The sequence below is a fragment of the Dama dama genome, chromosome X (genome assembly GCF_033118175.1).
Source record: "Dama dama isolate Ldn47 chromosome X, ASM3311817v1, whole genome shotgun sequence".
Taxonomy (NCBI): Eukaryota; Metazoa; Chordata; class Mammalia; order Artiodactyla; family Cervidae; genus Dama; species Dama dama.
This window is the reverse complement of record NC_083714.1, coordinates 6917441-6931551: the sequence shown is the minus strand read 5'-3', so window position 1 is coordinate 6931551 and position 14111 is coordinate 6917441. Positions and strand designations below refer to the sequence as shown.

At 44.3% G+C, this 14111-nt stretch overlaps 2 pseudogenes; both read right to left on the bottom strand.

The window, feature by feature from the left end:
- Positions 1–4787: 4787 nt before the first annotated feature.
- The window catches only part of LOC133052152 (heat shock transcription factor, Y-linked-like), a 47692-nt pseudogene continuing 38368 nt past the window's right edge, over positions 4788–14111 (bottom strand).
- LOC133053361 (U2 spliceosomal RNA) lies at positions 5183–5329 on the bottom strand (annotated as a pseudogene).

Below are 14111 nucleotides of genomic sequence, written 5' to 3'. Positions count from 1 at the left end.
CACTGGAGGTAAACGGGGATTAGCCAGTGTCTTTTCCTTTCTTATTAAAAAAAAAAGTCCAATCTTCAGTTTTATCTTTTTTCTATCTTGCCAGAACCCCCATTGTGTGAAAACGAGCTGCTGTGGTGGGATGGGGGCGGGGGGACTGGAACCCGGCTCTAGGCATCCTCAGTGTGTGCCCGGGAGCCCACGTCCGACCCCTGACCCAGGTCAGGATGGGGGATGGAGCCCCCTCTGTGGGGCTGGGGTGGGGGTGTTGTCAGACTTGTTCTGGTCTCACCTGGTGGAGGTAAGCCGGTGGTTTAACCAGAACCGAGAGACCCTCTGAGCTGCATTGAGTGAGGGTCTTTGTCTCTTCCCTGCTCCTCAGTCCCCTCCTTCCAGTCCCCACAGCCACCCAATCTGGGGATTGTTGGATTCTTTAGCAAAAGCCTAATTGTGTGATTATATACATCATTAAAACACGACAGATTTTTTTTTATTTCATAGACTGTCTCAAATATAAGCTAAAAATAGGGCTTGAACAAATTTAAGCAAAGAAGTTTAATATAGAGTGTGCGCTTGAGTCGACCAGCTTTGCTCTGCGTCAGAGCTTCTGGGGTGAGATGGGTCCTGTGGGATACGGTGGGGGACTGGGGACCACAGAGGGCCCTGGAAGCCCTCCCTTCCACCCTCACAGACCCCCAGGGACAGTGCAGGCTGGGGGGTGGTGGGTGGTGCCTGATTAGCCCTTCCCCTAGGGGTGCCAGCTGAGAGTCCTTTGGGGTGACTTTGTGTAAATGGTGGGAAAGAAAGAGCAGGTGAATCACTGCACTTTCCCTTTAAGAACAGAAAACCACACACAGGTAACGCTCTCAGAGCTTCTTAAAGCTGTTAAAATTAAAATGTCTTGTTTGGTAAAGAACATCTTAGGGAAGTAATAGCCGTTCTCTTCTATGTGTGTTTCATAGAATCAGAGATATTCCACCTCCCACCAAGAAGTTATCACCAGAACTGACCCCTTTTGTGCTTTTCACTGGATTTGAGTCTATTCAAGTTCAAGAGTACATAAAGTACTCCTTCTATTTCGCATAAGGATTTTTAGGAATTTTCCTTTCTGTTTATATTTGCTTTAGGCTAGCAGTTTTATTAGGTTAATATGTAATTAGGAATATCATGTTGTAACGTTGCTCATCGTGTTTATTTATAAACTGCGTCATCATTACGTCGTTGCTTTCCCGCCTCATTCTTGCTGCTACTTCCTCCTTAGATGCTTTCTTTCTCGTTAGGACGACTCAGGTGAGGAGACCAAGAGCAGTCTTGTAATCACACATTAGCAAAGCCACGCAAATACCATTTTCATAAGGGCATTAGCTTACGAGAGTAGCTGTGCCCCTTCAGGTTTCCTAAATGAACCCACCATCTCCTCAAGACTTGTTCTCTCTGGTGGGGCAGGCCCAGGGGTCACAGGTGTTTTTGTATTTATTTACATAAATGCACTTCTGGAAGTAACACCAGGAGGGATTGTGGGCTTGTGTCTGGAGAAGGAATGGTTAAAATATAGTTGGCCTGTATCACAGGGATTCAAACATTTCCCTTTATTTTTTTAAAGGAAAAGAAATAATTATAAATGCTACTATAAAATTATTTTTTACTTTTAAAATTGGGTATGAAGAGATCATCTTTTACACGTCTATGTCTTAAGTCGATTTTTATGTCATCATTTCTTAGAGACTGTGTCTTAATGTGCCTTATCAATACTCACTTCGGCGTAGACAGCCTGGGAGGTTCACTCCTTGTGTAGCGAGCTGCCTTGTTCTCAGAGCTTTCTACTTCTTCAAAGGGGTGTCCTCCTGGTGTCCAGTGAAGGTCCTGCTTTAATCTTGACTTGTGTGGCACGGATTAGGGAAATGTACATTGTCGTTTCCAGTTTCCACTTTGCTCGCACGGTGGCGTAGGTCTGGCTTCACCGCTTTCACCATTTTGGGTGGCCAAGAGCCCCATTCATGGTCTAGACAAGTCCCGGGCTGAGGGCGGGCAGGCGGCTCTGCAGACCAAATGGTCTCACCTCTGCTCTGTGTTCCCGGCCCCCAGAAGCTCTACATCCTGGGTGGGGAGGTCGCCGAGCCTGCACAGAAGTGCACCCACCTCATCGCCAGCAAGGTGAAGCGGACCGTCAAGTTCCTGATGGCCGTTTCCGTGGTGAAGCACATCGTCACCCCAGAGTGGCTGGAGGAGTGCTTCAAGTGCCAGAAGTTCATCGGTAAGTGGCCGAGCCGCATCTTGTGCACTGGATGCCCAGTTAGGAGGGTTTTTGCCTTGAAATTTGTCCCCATTTTCATCCCAGCACACATCAAGTTCATTTTTTAACTCTGTGAATTTAAATGGATAAATAACAAATTATTTCATGTCCCAGTGAGGCATTTGATATCTGTGCATTTTACTGTGAAATAGGAAGGTTGTGGTAATTGGGGAAGTACTGGGGAAGAGCTCTGTAGCCTTGCCTTCTTCTCCTGATGATCCGTCCTGTATGTCATGCTGGCTGTTGAACGGGGTTCCAGGTGTGGGACAGTGAATGGAGCAGGGCCAGGGAGCCCAGGAGTGTCCTGGGAACATGGGGCAAGTGGCCTGGGGGGACAGTGTGGGTCACCAACCCCCAGGACAGGCAGGGGCATCTGTGGTGGGACCTTCATTCCATTGCTCTGTGCCCCCCTCCCACACGCCTCCTGCCGGAGGCTGCATAGGTGGTCCTTGGGTGGTGTCCATGGTGGTCCCTTCTCCGCTCTGCCTGCTCTCACCTGGTGCTGCTCTCGAGTCATCTGTGGGAAGCACTCTGAAGTCTGTAGTTGCTGTTGCTCCTCGACCGACTCTCATTTATCCCCTATTTCCTCACATGTCTCCTTTCTTTCTTGACCATGAGGCTGTCACTCTTTCCATGTCGCCCCGCTGTGACCAGTGACTGCTGGTCTCCTCTCCATTCTTCCCATCAGTCGTGACCACCTGGTAGCTTTTGGCAAAACAAGAGCGTCCTAGACTTGTCTTAGGCTTTTCTGCCCTGGTACTGGCACCATCATGTCCCAGGGACCACCCCCCCACCCCACCCCCAGTTCCAATCTCAGGGCAGACCTGGGGAGCTGATGGCGCTCAGGCCCATGGGGTCTGCCTATGCCAAGCTGACTCACACAGTGCTTCTCGTGTCTGTCTGTCCGGTTCCAGTCCCACACCACAGGGCTCAGGCTTGTCTCTCCCTTCCCATGTCTGTACTCCAGCAGTGAGACGCCTGCTCCTGATGTCCTAAATACATTAGCTTCCTGGACGAGTCCCATGTAGTCAGCCCCCGTTGGCCACCCCTGCACCCCCACCCCTGCAGCACACCGCCCCCGCCTGGGCTCTGACAGCTTTAAGACTGGACGCTTCCTATCATGGGGGAGGGGTATTTTGACATTTTGTATTTATATCTATATAGTTTGGGACACTAATTGTGTAGGATATTTCTTTCTGGAATACACATGCCCTTTGCACTGCTGTGGAAAGTTTGACTCTTGCCACAACTCCGACCAAGTTAATATAATTCTGCTGCTCCTCTTAGAAACCCAAGGTTGTTGCAGCTACTGTGTTCCTTTCAGTGTCATCTCTCACCTTAAACAGGGACTGCTTCCTGTCATCCCTCACAGCTCTTCAGCAGGCAGAGCAACGTTCATTCTGCTGTAGAAACTAGCATTTCAAATACATCACTTCATTTAAGTATGTAACTTCATGCATGACAATACTTCTTTGTTCATTTCTTAACTTCATTTTTTAGACATTCTTCTCTTCTTTCACCTAGTGTAGTGCCTTCTTTTTCTGCTGGTGGCTGATGGACTTGCATTTCTAGCAGTTGTTTAAATCTCAGTGTCTCCTGAGTGACCTGATGGAGTCAGCAACTATGCTCTCTGAGCTGAGGATGGTTTTCTCGTTTTTCAGGTGTTGTTTTAAAAAGAGAAGGGCAACTGGCAGACCCACAGTGTGACTCAGCCTGACCCTGGACTGTTAGTTTGGTTATGATGATGAAATAAATGGTTTTCTGAACAAGATATATGCATAAGAAGATTAAAACATTTTGTGATCTTTACTTTTTCACAAATTAGGTATTATTTAAAAATTCTTAGATCCTCAAAATCTGGTAAAACCATTCTTTACAAATTGCTGTACATGTTCATGTATAAAAGGAACTTGTTTTTGGTACATCTGTAAAATATGGCTAATTTACTCTCAGCTGGAGTCCAGTGGCTCTGAAGTCATTGGTCCCTGTGAGCACACGCTGGCTGTGAAGCTGGTTCCCGGCCTGGCCCTCCATGCTGGCACTCTTCACCTGGATCTGGGTTGGGGCGCTGTGGCCCCCCAACAGTGTGAAGTTACAGCTGAGGGGGGAGTGGGGAGCTGCCCAGGGATGAGAGGAGGGTCCATGGACGGCTGTCAGAACATTTGTTCCTAAAAGCTAAGAAACACTGATCCAGGAAGAAGAGTGTCTTTGGCCTGGCTGGCTGTTTTTGGGAGGAAAGTAAATGAAATATAATCGGGGAGACTTACTCATTCACAGGTTTCACAGGTGGATGCCAGCACCTGGCTCACTGGGGCACCTGGAGCCAGTCACATGTGATGCATCCCAGTGCCACGCACTTTCTGAGGCTGTGCTGTCTTCCTTTTCAGACGAGCAGAACTACCTTCTCTGAGATGCGGAGGCCGAAGTGCTTTTCTCCTTCAGTTTGGAGGAGTCCTTGAGGAGGGCCCATGTTTCTCCGCTTTTCAAGGTACGCCTGGACTGGAGCTCAGATCAGCTGCTGCAGCTGGGCAACCATGACGGAGTGGGCGGCTTGCACCCAGAGAGCTGGGCTCTCCCCACTCCCCCTGTGCAGTCAGGCCTCCTCTAGGTTCTGTTCCGGGTCGAAGAGAATCGATATGGGGAGAGATGCATTACAAATAACCCAGGTTCAAAGAGTATGCTATGAATAGTGTGTAAGAGATTTACATTTTTATTTTTGCTTTTACCAACTTGCATTAATACTATTCTCATAAAATGTATATTCAGCTGGAAAATGGAGACCAATCTTGAGAAAATATTACTGAATACGTGTCTAATAATTCTAAACTACAGTGTTTAAATGTTTCTAAGTTAGAACAGTTTGAAAAATTTTTTGTATCAAACAGTGGCTTAGTAGATTAATAGAGGTAATCAGTTTTTCTTTCTTTTTTTTTTCTCTTAAGGAGGCAACTTTGGAATTCAAAGAGATTTTCAGTACTGAATTAAGAGTACATTACCTGATAAGAACAGATACTACACTTGATCTTAGCCAAAAGGCGGAGAAGAACATTATAGCATACTGACACATGTATATGGAATTTAGAAAGGTGATAACGATAACCCTATATGCAGAACAGAAAAAGAGACACAGAAATACAGAACAGACTTTTGAACTCTCTGGGAGAATGTGAGGGTGGGATATTTCAAAAGAACAGCATGTATACTATCTATGGTGAAACAGATCACCAGCCCAGGTGGGATGCACGAGACAAGTGCTCCTGCCTGGTGCACTGGGAAGACCCAGAGGAATCGGGTGGAGAGGGAGGTGGGAGGGGGGATCGGGATTGGGAATACATGTAAATCCATGGCTGATTCATAGCAATGTATGACAAAACCCACTGGAAAAAAAAATAATAATAATAAAAATTTAAAAAAAAAAAAAAAAAAAAAAGAGTACATTACCTAAAATAGTCTGTGTTTTTCTAAATGTTTAAGGAGTTTAAAACAAAATGGTATTTTTGTTACATTTAAGAGTAAAGGTGTTAGAAAAATTTAATCTTCAAAATCATTTTGTAATCCATTTGAGCTTTAGAAATTGTGGAAAATGTTTTTCTTGCTCTTATCACAGAATACTTCATGTCTTACAGGAATTAAAGTTCTAGTCACTTTTTAATAATTATAGGTCACACCTAGCATATGAGAGTGCTTATTTCTGAAATTCCATGTCTGGGTTCACCAGGTCCACTTCAGGTTGGGGACTAGGGGGGTCTAGTACTGTGTAGCTCCATGAAATTAGACATTTTGTCAAAATTCTTGGGTAGAATGAGAAATTACACACACTGAAAATTCAGTTTGAAACCAGTACACATATTTTCATTTTTAGGTGAAATACTTTTATATCACTCCTGGGATCTGCCCAAGTCTATCAACCATGAAAATGATTATGGAATGTGCAGGAGGCAAAGTATTGTCTAAACAGCCATCTTTCCAGAAACTCATGGAACATAAGGAGGATAAGGTACACAGAAGTGTAATACTGTTGAATGCATCAGTGTCATGTATGAGGCTCAATAACCAAGAAGCTGCTTTTCTCTTTCTTAGAGTCTGTCAGAAATTTTAATATCCTGTGAAAATGACCTTCACTTGTGTCAAGAATATTTTGCCAGAGGATTAGGTATGTTCATTGCTCTGCTGCGTGTTGGTGTGCATGGGTGAGGGCAGGTGCGTCTGTTTGACAGGTTTTGTCTTTGTTCCTTGCAGATATTCACAATGCAGAGCTTGTTCTCACTGGAGTGCTCACTCAGACACTGGACTACAAGTCATATCCTTTGGGAAGGTGGTGGGTGGGCCCGTCTCATCGTTAGTGTCAGAGCTGCGTGCGCTCCGTGAGCCCACAGATTAGGGCACTATTGCCAGGGTTAGTGATAGAACCGCTGAGAGGCCCATTGAATTTCGTAGGCTGTTCTTCTAGAGTAGGTGCTCTTACATCTTTCCAGGCTCTTTCCCGCCCTCCATGTTGAGATCTGAATGCCCATCTGCCCTGCCTTTCCTTGTGGGAGGAAGACTTAGTATAAAGATTACCTGAGCCATCTGTGGCTGACCTCTTGGGCCTCTCCTCGCGTCTGCAGCCTGAGAGCAGCCCTGTCATCCTGCCGCAGGCGGTGGCCTGGGCTGCAGGACCTGGCATGTGCCCTGCAGGAGAAGGGAGGGGCTGATTTTCTGTGGCAGGGCTTCGGGCACCTGGGGCTCTTTATCTGAACTCGGGAACCTTGTTGGGTGTTGACAGTGGTCCACACTGCTGTGGGAACTTGTTTTCCTCAACACGCCTACACATAAATTTAACTGATGCACGTGCGCTGGTGCCAGGAGCCGCACAGGCCTGCCCTTGGCCCTACTCCCTCAGACGCCCTTGTTTTTCAGCTGCTTTGTTTGAGACAAGTGTTTTTAAGCATGAAGACAAATATATTAAATATGTTGCATCTTATTAAGGTGTGTAATTTTATTCTGAGGAAACATAAATCATGTTTTGTATTATATGAGTTTAAAGAGCCTATGTTAGGTTTTATGATTCATTTGCCAGGTTTTTAAATGTTTTCATAACACTGTTAATGGAACTTTAGCTTCAAATAAAATGATGCAAATAAAGACCTTGCTATCTCTAAATTATAGATGTTAAAGGTTTGAAATATTTTGTACTTTTATTTTTATTTCTTATACTCTTTTCTATTATATTGAAATCTTGCCCACATTTTAAATATATGTACTTTTGAACTTTACTTAGAATTGAGTGATCCTTTATTATGACACATTTTTTTGGTATAGTTTATAGGATTTGCATTAAGCTGGATCACATTTTAAGTAATTTCAAGGCAAAATATTTTCTAGTAGAATTTTTTCCTGTGGAAGTAATTTCTGGAAGGTAGCCATTTTCTATCAAGGTGAGACATAGACTCCTGAGTAGAGCTATGTTCAGAACATTAGCAGTTATTACCACAGGCACAGACTGGCCAGAGTCATTAATACCACAGAAACCCACATCTCTCCTGCTTTTGTTCCAGATATGGTTCTAATACACTTCCTGTTGGGTTGTAGGTACAAAAACGTTAAGTGGAGACCATCGTCTTACCAGTGACTACTGACATACAAGTGTGTTTAATATACTACAGGTATTAGTGTGCTCAAGACCAGTGCTGTCACAGAGGTTCAGCCCTGCCCCAATGTCACTGCCCAGCAGTGTGCTCCTCAGACACTGAATTTGCCTCCATGGCAACCGCTGAGGTGTCTTCCTAGAAGGAGCTGTAATTGGCTCCAGTCTGTTCTCCAGTTGTGCAATCTGTACAGTTTAATTCCCGAACGCAGTTTAGGTGGAGCACGTGCAATAAACACGTTAGGACTTCCACGTCACAGGAGTTGTCAGCATTGCCGTAAGGCTCAGGCGTCGCTTAGTTACGTGGGATGTCCTCCCGGCTCTGACCTGGAGCCACGTGGAGTTAGTCCTGCAAATCACCACTCAGTGTCACAGTTGTGAGGTGAGGCTCCACACCTGCGACCTCACCTGTGCTCTAGGCCCTGGACTGTGATGACTTTCCCGTGACCCATCTCTTACCATGTGGGCACCCTTAAGTCTCTCAGCACACGTGGATGACATGCTGATGGTCTCCTGGAAACATCAATCTATCAAGCTCTTTAAAACACACCCAGTTGGCACTTACATCTTTAACAGACTATCTCACAATGTGTGTCCTTTTCAGTTCCTACTTTTGTACCTAAGCAAACAAACCTACCTATAGAACTGACTGTCTTCTCACGAACCACAAGTGGAATGAACGTTAATGTGAAAGAATTTAGAATCCACAAGGTCCTGAAAGTACAGAGGAGTTTCATGAGTTGACACAAAATGTTGATTGCACAGTATTCAGAGTATGGGCCTGCTGCTTATACCCTTGAAGAAAAGTGAACATGATAATGGCATAATCTATGCATCTGTTCAGTCTTCAGTGAAGAAAGGGGTTTGTTTAAGCACCATGCAAGTCTGACTGACTTGATTAACCTTTCAGTGAGTGTTTTTTCAAGAGCTGCCAAGAAATACTCCTTAAAAACTCCAAGACCTGCACAGCTGCTGAACAGTGACTTGGAGGATCAGAGGAAATTACATATGAAGATTTAAGGAAAAAAAAATGATAAAGTAAATCAACTTGTTAGGTTGATTAGGTTATAAAATAAGAAAGGAAGTCTTTCAGTCCTGTTGTTTGGTCTGACTCAAGAATTAGTAGAAGTATAATGTAGACCACATATGTAATTTAAAAATTTCTAGTAGCCACAATAAAAATGCTCTTAGATTTTAGTTTCTATAGTTTAATATACCTGAAGTGTTATTTAATTTTTAAGTAACATTTAAAAATTTTTTAAAAATACTTTAGATTTCACAGCACTTACAGTTCAAAAAGTAGGCTTACATACCCAAGTTATTTTACGTGTAGGGTTTATTTTTTTTAAAGTTAACTTTAACGATGATTGACAGTTGAGCCCATCTTTCACACCAGGCATATGTCCAGTGCATGGTGAGCTGGTGTGGCTGGTCTCCACTGTCTCACTTTGCAAACAGGTGGGAGAAACAGGGATGCCACTGAAGATGGCACACTTGGTATCCGAACAAGCCCAGGATCATATCATACCTCTGTGTAGACAAGTAGGAAACTTTGAATTCAGATGGTAGAACAGAAGGAAATGGAAATCACCTCCTCACACAAATACATCTACACATGGAACAGTTCTCACAATACCTCCCAGTGGGAAAGCTCAGGCACCAAGGAGCACAAGAAAGTTCTCCACGTAACACCGTAGGATGAAAGGGGGGATAAAAAGGGAAGAAGGACAGGCCCGGCACCCTGGGTAGAAGCTCTGATAGAGGACAGGTTCTGCCCCCCTTGAAAGGCCCTCTCCCAAGCGGAGACCAGCCGGGATGGAGAGGGGGTCTTCAGAGACTTGGAGGAGCATGGAGCAGGCAGAGCAGAGAGCCCAGGAGAGAGGCTCTGTGCTACCTGCACACAATCTCCAGCCTGAGATGCGTGCCTGCTGATTCCTGCAGGACTGACCCAGGGAGAGGACTGCAGTTGGCTGCATGAAGAGCCTGAAGGGCTGGAATGTGGTATGGCCGCAACTGGCGTGGCGTGGAAGATGCCCCAGCTGTCGTAGAAGCAAAGCACAGATGTTAAGGGGTGTGTGAAGAGCAGGGCAGGGCCCCCATCAACCTCTTCCTCACTCACCCAGCACAGCACTGGCTCCACGAGCTCTGGGAGCACGCTGGCACCAGCAGGGCCCTCACCCACGGAGGCGGAGCTGAAATCATCCTCCCCATTGCTGTGCCATGGACCAATCTCTACCACTGCCTCTAGCTCTGTCCACTTGGTGCCTGCAGGACACACGAGCAGACAGCGGGGGCTCCCCGGCTGGGACAGGTTGGGCCCGGGCAGCTGTGGGCTTTGTGGGTGTACACGGGGGCCGGGCCAGGCCTGAGCTGCTCCCCGCTTCCATGGCAGGTCCGGGTGCACAACTACTGATTTCAGAGGATCTGCACTGGTGACTTTGTGAGCACAGCACCTGACGGCCACCAGGGCTGCCTGCCTGCACCCCCACAGAGGATGGGGTCCCAAGCAGACCTACACCAAGACAGAGGGTCATAAAAATGTCAGAAGTGAAAGAGATGTCTAAAGGAAGTAAGAGGAAAACAAAGGATTCATTACAAGAGAACCCCCACAAGGCTGCCAGCAGATTCCTCTCCAAAATCATTGCAAGTTAGAAGGGAGTGGCAAGATAAATTCAAAGCCCTTAAAGGGAAAACCCCACAGCCTAGGATACTCTACCGAGGAGGACTATCATTTAGAAGAAAAGGAGAGGAAATTTCTCAGACATGATGCCACAAGATGAACCCCCAGGTCGGAAAGGTATCCAATAAGCCACTGGGGAAGAATAGAGGGCAGTTACTAATAACTCTAGAAAAATGAAGACTGGGCCAAAGGAAAAATGACACTCCATTGATGATGTGTCTGGCAGGAAAGTAAAGCCCAATGCTGTAGAGGACAATAATGCATAGGACTCTGGAATGTTAGATCCATGAATCAAGGAAAATTGGAAGTGGTAAAGCAGGAGATGACAACATTGAACATTGACATCTTAGGAATCAGTGAACTAAAATGGACTGGAATGGGTGAAATTTAATTCAGATGACCGTTATATCTACTACTGTGGGCAAGAATCCCTTAGAAGAAGTGGAGTAGACCCCATAGTCAACAGAAGAGTCTGAAATGAAGTACTTGGGTGCAATTTCAAAAGTGACAGAATGATCTCTGTTTATTTCCAAGGCAAGCCATTCAGTATCACAGTAATCCAAGTCTATGCCCCAACCGCTAATCCTGAAGAAGCTGAAGTTGAACGGTTCTATGAAGACCTACAAGACCTTCTAGAATTAACTCCCAAAAAGATGTCATTTTCATCTTAGGGGACTGGAATGCAAAAGTAGGAAGTCAAGAGATAACCTGGAGTAACAGGCAAGTTTGGCCTTGGAGTACAGAATGAAGCAGGGCAAAGGCTAGCAGGGTTTTGCAAAGAGAATGCACCTGTCATAGCAAAGACACTCTTCCAACAACACAAGAGATGGCTTTACATGGACATCACCATATGGTAAATATAAAAATCATATTGATTATATTCTTTGCAGCTGAAGATGGAGAACCTCCATACAGCTAGCAAAAACAACGGTGGCTCATTTCATGAACTCCTTATTGCAAAATTCAGACTTCAGTTGAAGAAAGTAGGGGAAAATGACTAGACCGTTCAAGTATGACCTAAATCAAATCCCTTACGATTATACAGTGGATGTGACAAGTAGATTGGAGGTATTCAGTCTGATAGACAGTGCCTGAAGAACTGTTGACAGAGGTTTATGGCATTGTCCAGGAGGTGTTGATCAAAGTGATCCCAAAGGAAAAGGAACATAAAAAGGTAAAATGGTTGTCTGAAGAGGCCTCACAAATAGCTGAGAAAAGAGAAATGAAAGGCAAAGGAGAAAAGGAAAGATATACCCATCTGAATGCAGAGTTCCAAAGAATAGCAAGGAGAGATATGAAAACCTTCCTCAGTGAACAATGCAAAGAAATATAGGAAAACACTATAATAGGACAGACTAGAGATCTCTTCAAGAAAATTAGAGATACCAAGGGAACATTTCATGCAAAGATGGGCACAGTAAAGGACAGAAACGGTATTGACCTAATAGAAGCAGATGATATTAAGAAGAGGTGGCAAGAACACACAGAAGAACTATACAAAAAAAGATCTTCATGACCCAGATAACCACGATGATGTGATCACTCACTTAGAGTCAGACATCCTGGAATGGGAAGTCAAGTGGGACTTAGGAAGCATCACTATGAACAAAGCTAGTGGAAGTGATGGAATTCCAGTTGAGCTATTTCCAGTCCTAAAAGATGATGTGAAAGTGCTGCACTCAATATGCCAACAATTTTCGAAAACTTAGCAGTGGCTGCAGGACTGGAAAAGGTCAGTTTTCATTCCAATCCCAAAGAAAGGCAATGCCAAAGAATGCTCAAATGACCACACAATTGGACTCATTTCACAAGCTAGTAAAGTAATGCTCAAAATTCTCCAAGCCAGGCTTCAACAGTGCATGAACTGTGAAATTCCAGGTGTTCAGGCTGGATTTAGAAAAGGCAGAGGAACCAGAGATCAAATTGCCAACATCCACTGGATCATAGATAAAGCAAGAGAGTTACAGAAAAAAACGTCTCCTTCTGCTTTATTGACTGTGCCAAAGCCTTTGACTGTGTGGATCACAACAAACTGTGGAAAATTCTTAAAGAGATGGGAATAGCAGACTACATTACCTGCCTCCTGAGAAATCTGTATGCAGGTCTAGAAGCAATAGTTAGAACCGAACACGGAGCAACAGACTGGTTCCAAATTGGGAAAGGAGTAAACAAAAACTGTATATCCTCACCCAGTTTGTTTAACTTATATGCAGAGTACTTCTTTCAAAATGCCACGCTGGATGAAGCACAAGCTAGAATCAAGATAGCCGGGAGACATATCAATAACTTCAGATATGCAGATGACACAATTTTTATGGCAGAAAGTAAAAAAGGAACTAAAGAACCTCTCTTTTGATGAAAGTGAAAGAGGAGAGTGAAAAGCACTTTCATCAAGAGAGAGGTTCTTTAGTTCCTTTCTCCTTTCTGCCATAAAAATGGTGTCATCTGCATATCTGAACTTATTGATATGTCTGCCGGCTATCTTGATTCTAGCTTGTGCTTCATCCAGCACAGCATTTTGAATGAGAACATAGGCAAAACACTCTCCGACATAAATCACAGCAGGATCCTCTATGACCCACCTCCCAGAATATTGGAAATAAAAGCAAAACTAAACAAATGGGACATAATTAAACTTAAAAGCTTTTGCACAACAAAGAAAACTATAAGCAAGGTGAAAAGACAGCCTTCAGAATGGGAGAAAATAATAGCAAATGAAGAAACAGACAAAGGATTAATCTCAAAAATATACAAGCAACTCCTGCAGCTCAATTCCAGAAAAATAAATGACCCAATCAAAAAATGGGCCAAAGATCTAAACAGACATTTCTCCAAAGAAGACATACAGATGGCTAACAAACACATGAAAAGATGTTCAACATCACTCGTTATCAGAGAAATGCTAATCAAAACCTCAATGAGGTACCATTACATGCCAGTCAGGATGGCTGCTATCCAAAAGTCTACAAGCAATAAATGCTGGAGAGGGTGTGGAGAAAAGGGAACCCTCTCACACTGTTGGTGGGAATGCAAACTAGTACAACCACTATGGAGAACAGTGTGGAGATTTCTTAAAAAACTGGAAATAGAACTGCCATATGACCCAGCAATCCCACTCCTGGGCATACACACCGAGGAAACCAGATCTGAAAGGGACACATGTACCCCAGTGTTCATTGCAGCACTGTTTACAATAGCCAAGACATGGAAGCAACCTAGATGCCCATCAGCAGATGAATGGATAAGAAAGCTGTGGTACATATACACCATGGAATATTACTCAGCCATTAAAAAGAATACATTTGAATCAGTTCTAATGAGATGATAAAACTCTGTATAACAGAGTGAAGTAAGCCAGAAAGATAAACACCAATACAGTATACTAATGCATATATATGGAATTTAGAAAGATGGTAACGATAACCCTATATGCAAGACAGAAAAAGATACACAGATGTATAGAACAGACTTTTGGATTCTATGGGAGAAGGCGAGGGTGGGATGATCTGAGAGAACAGCATCAA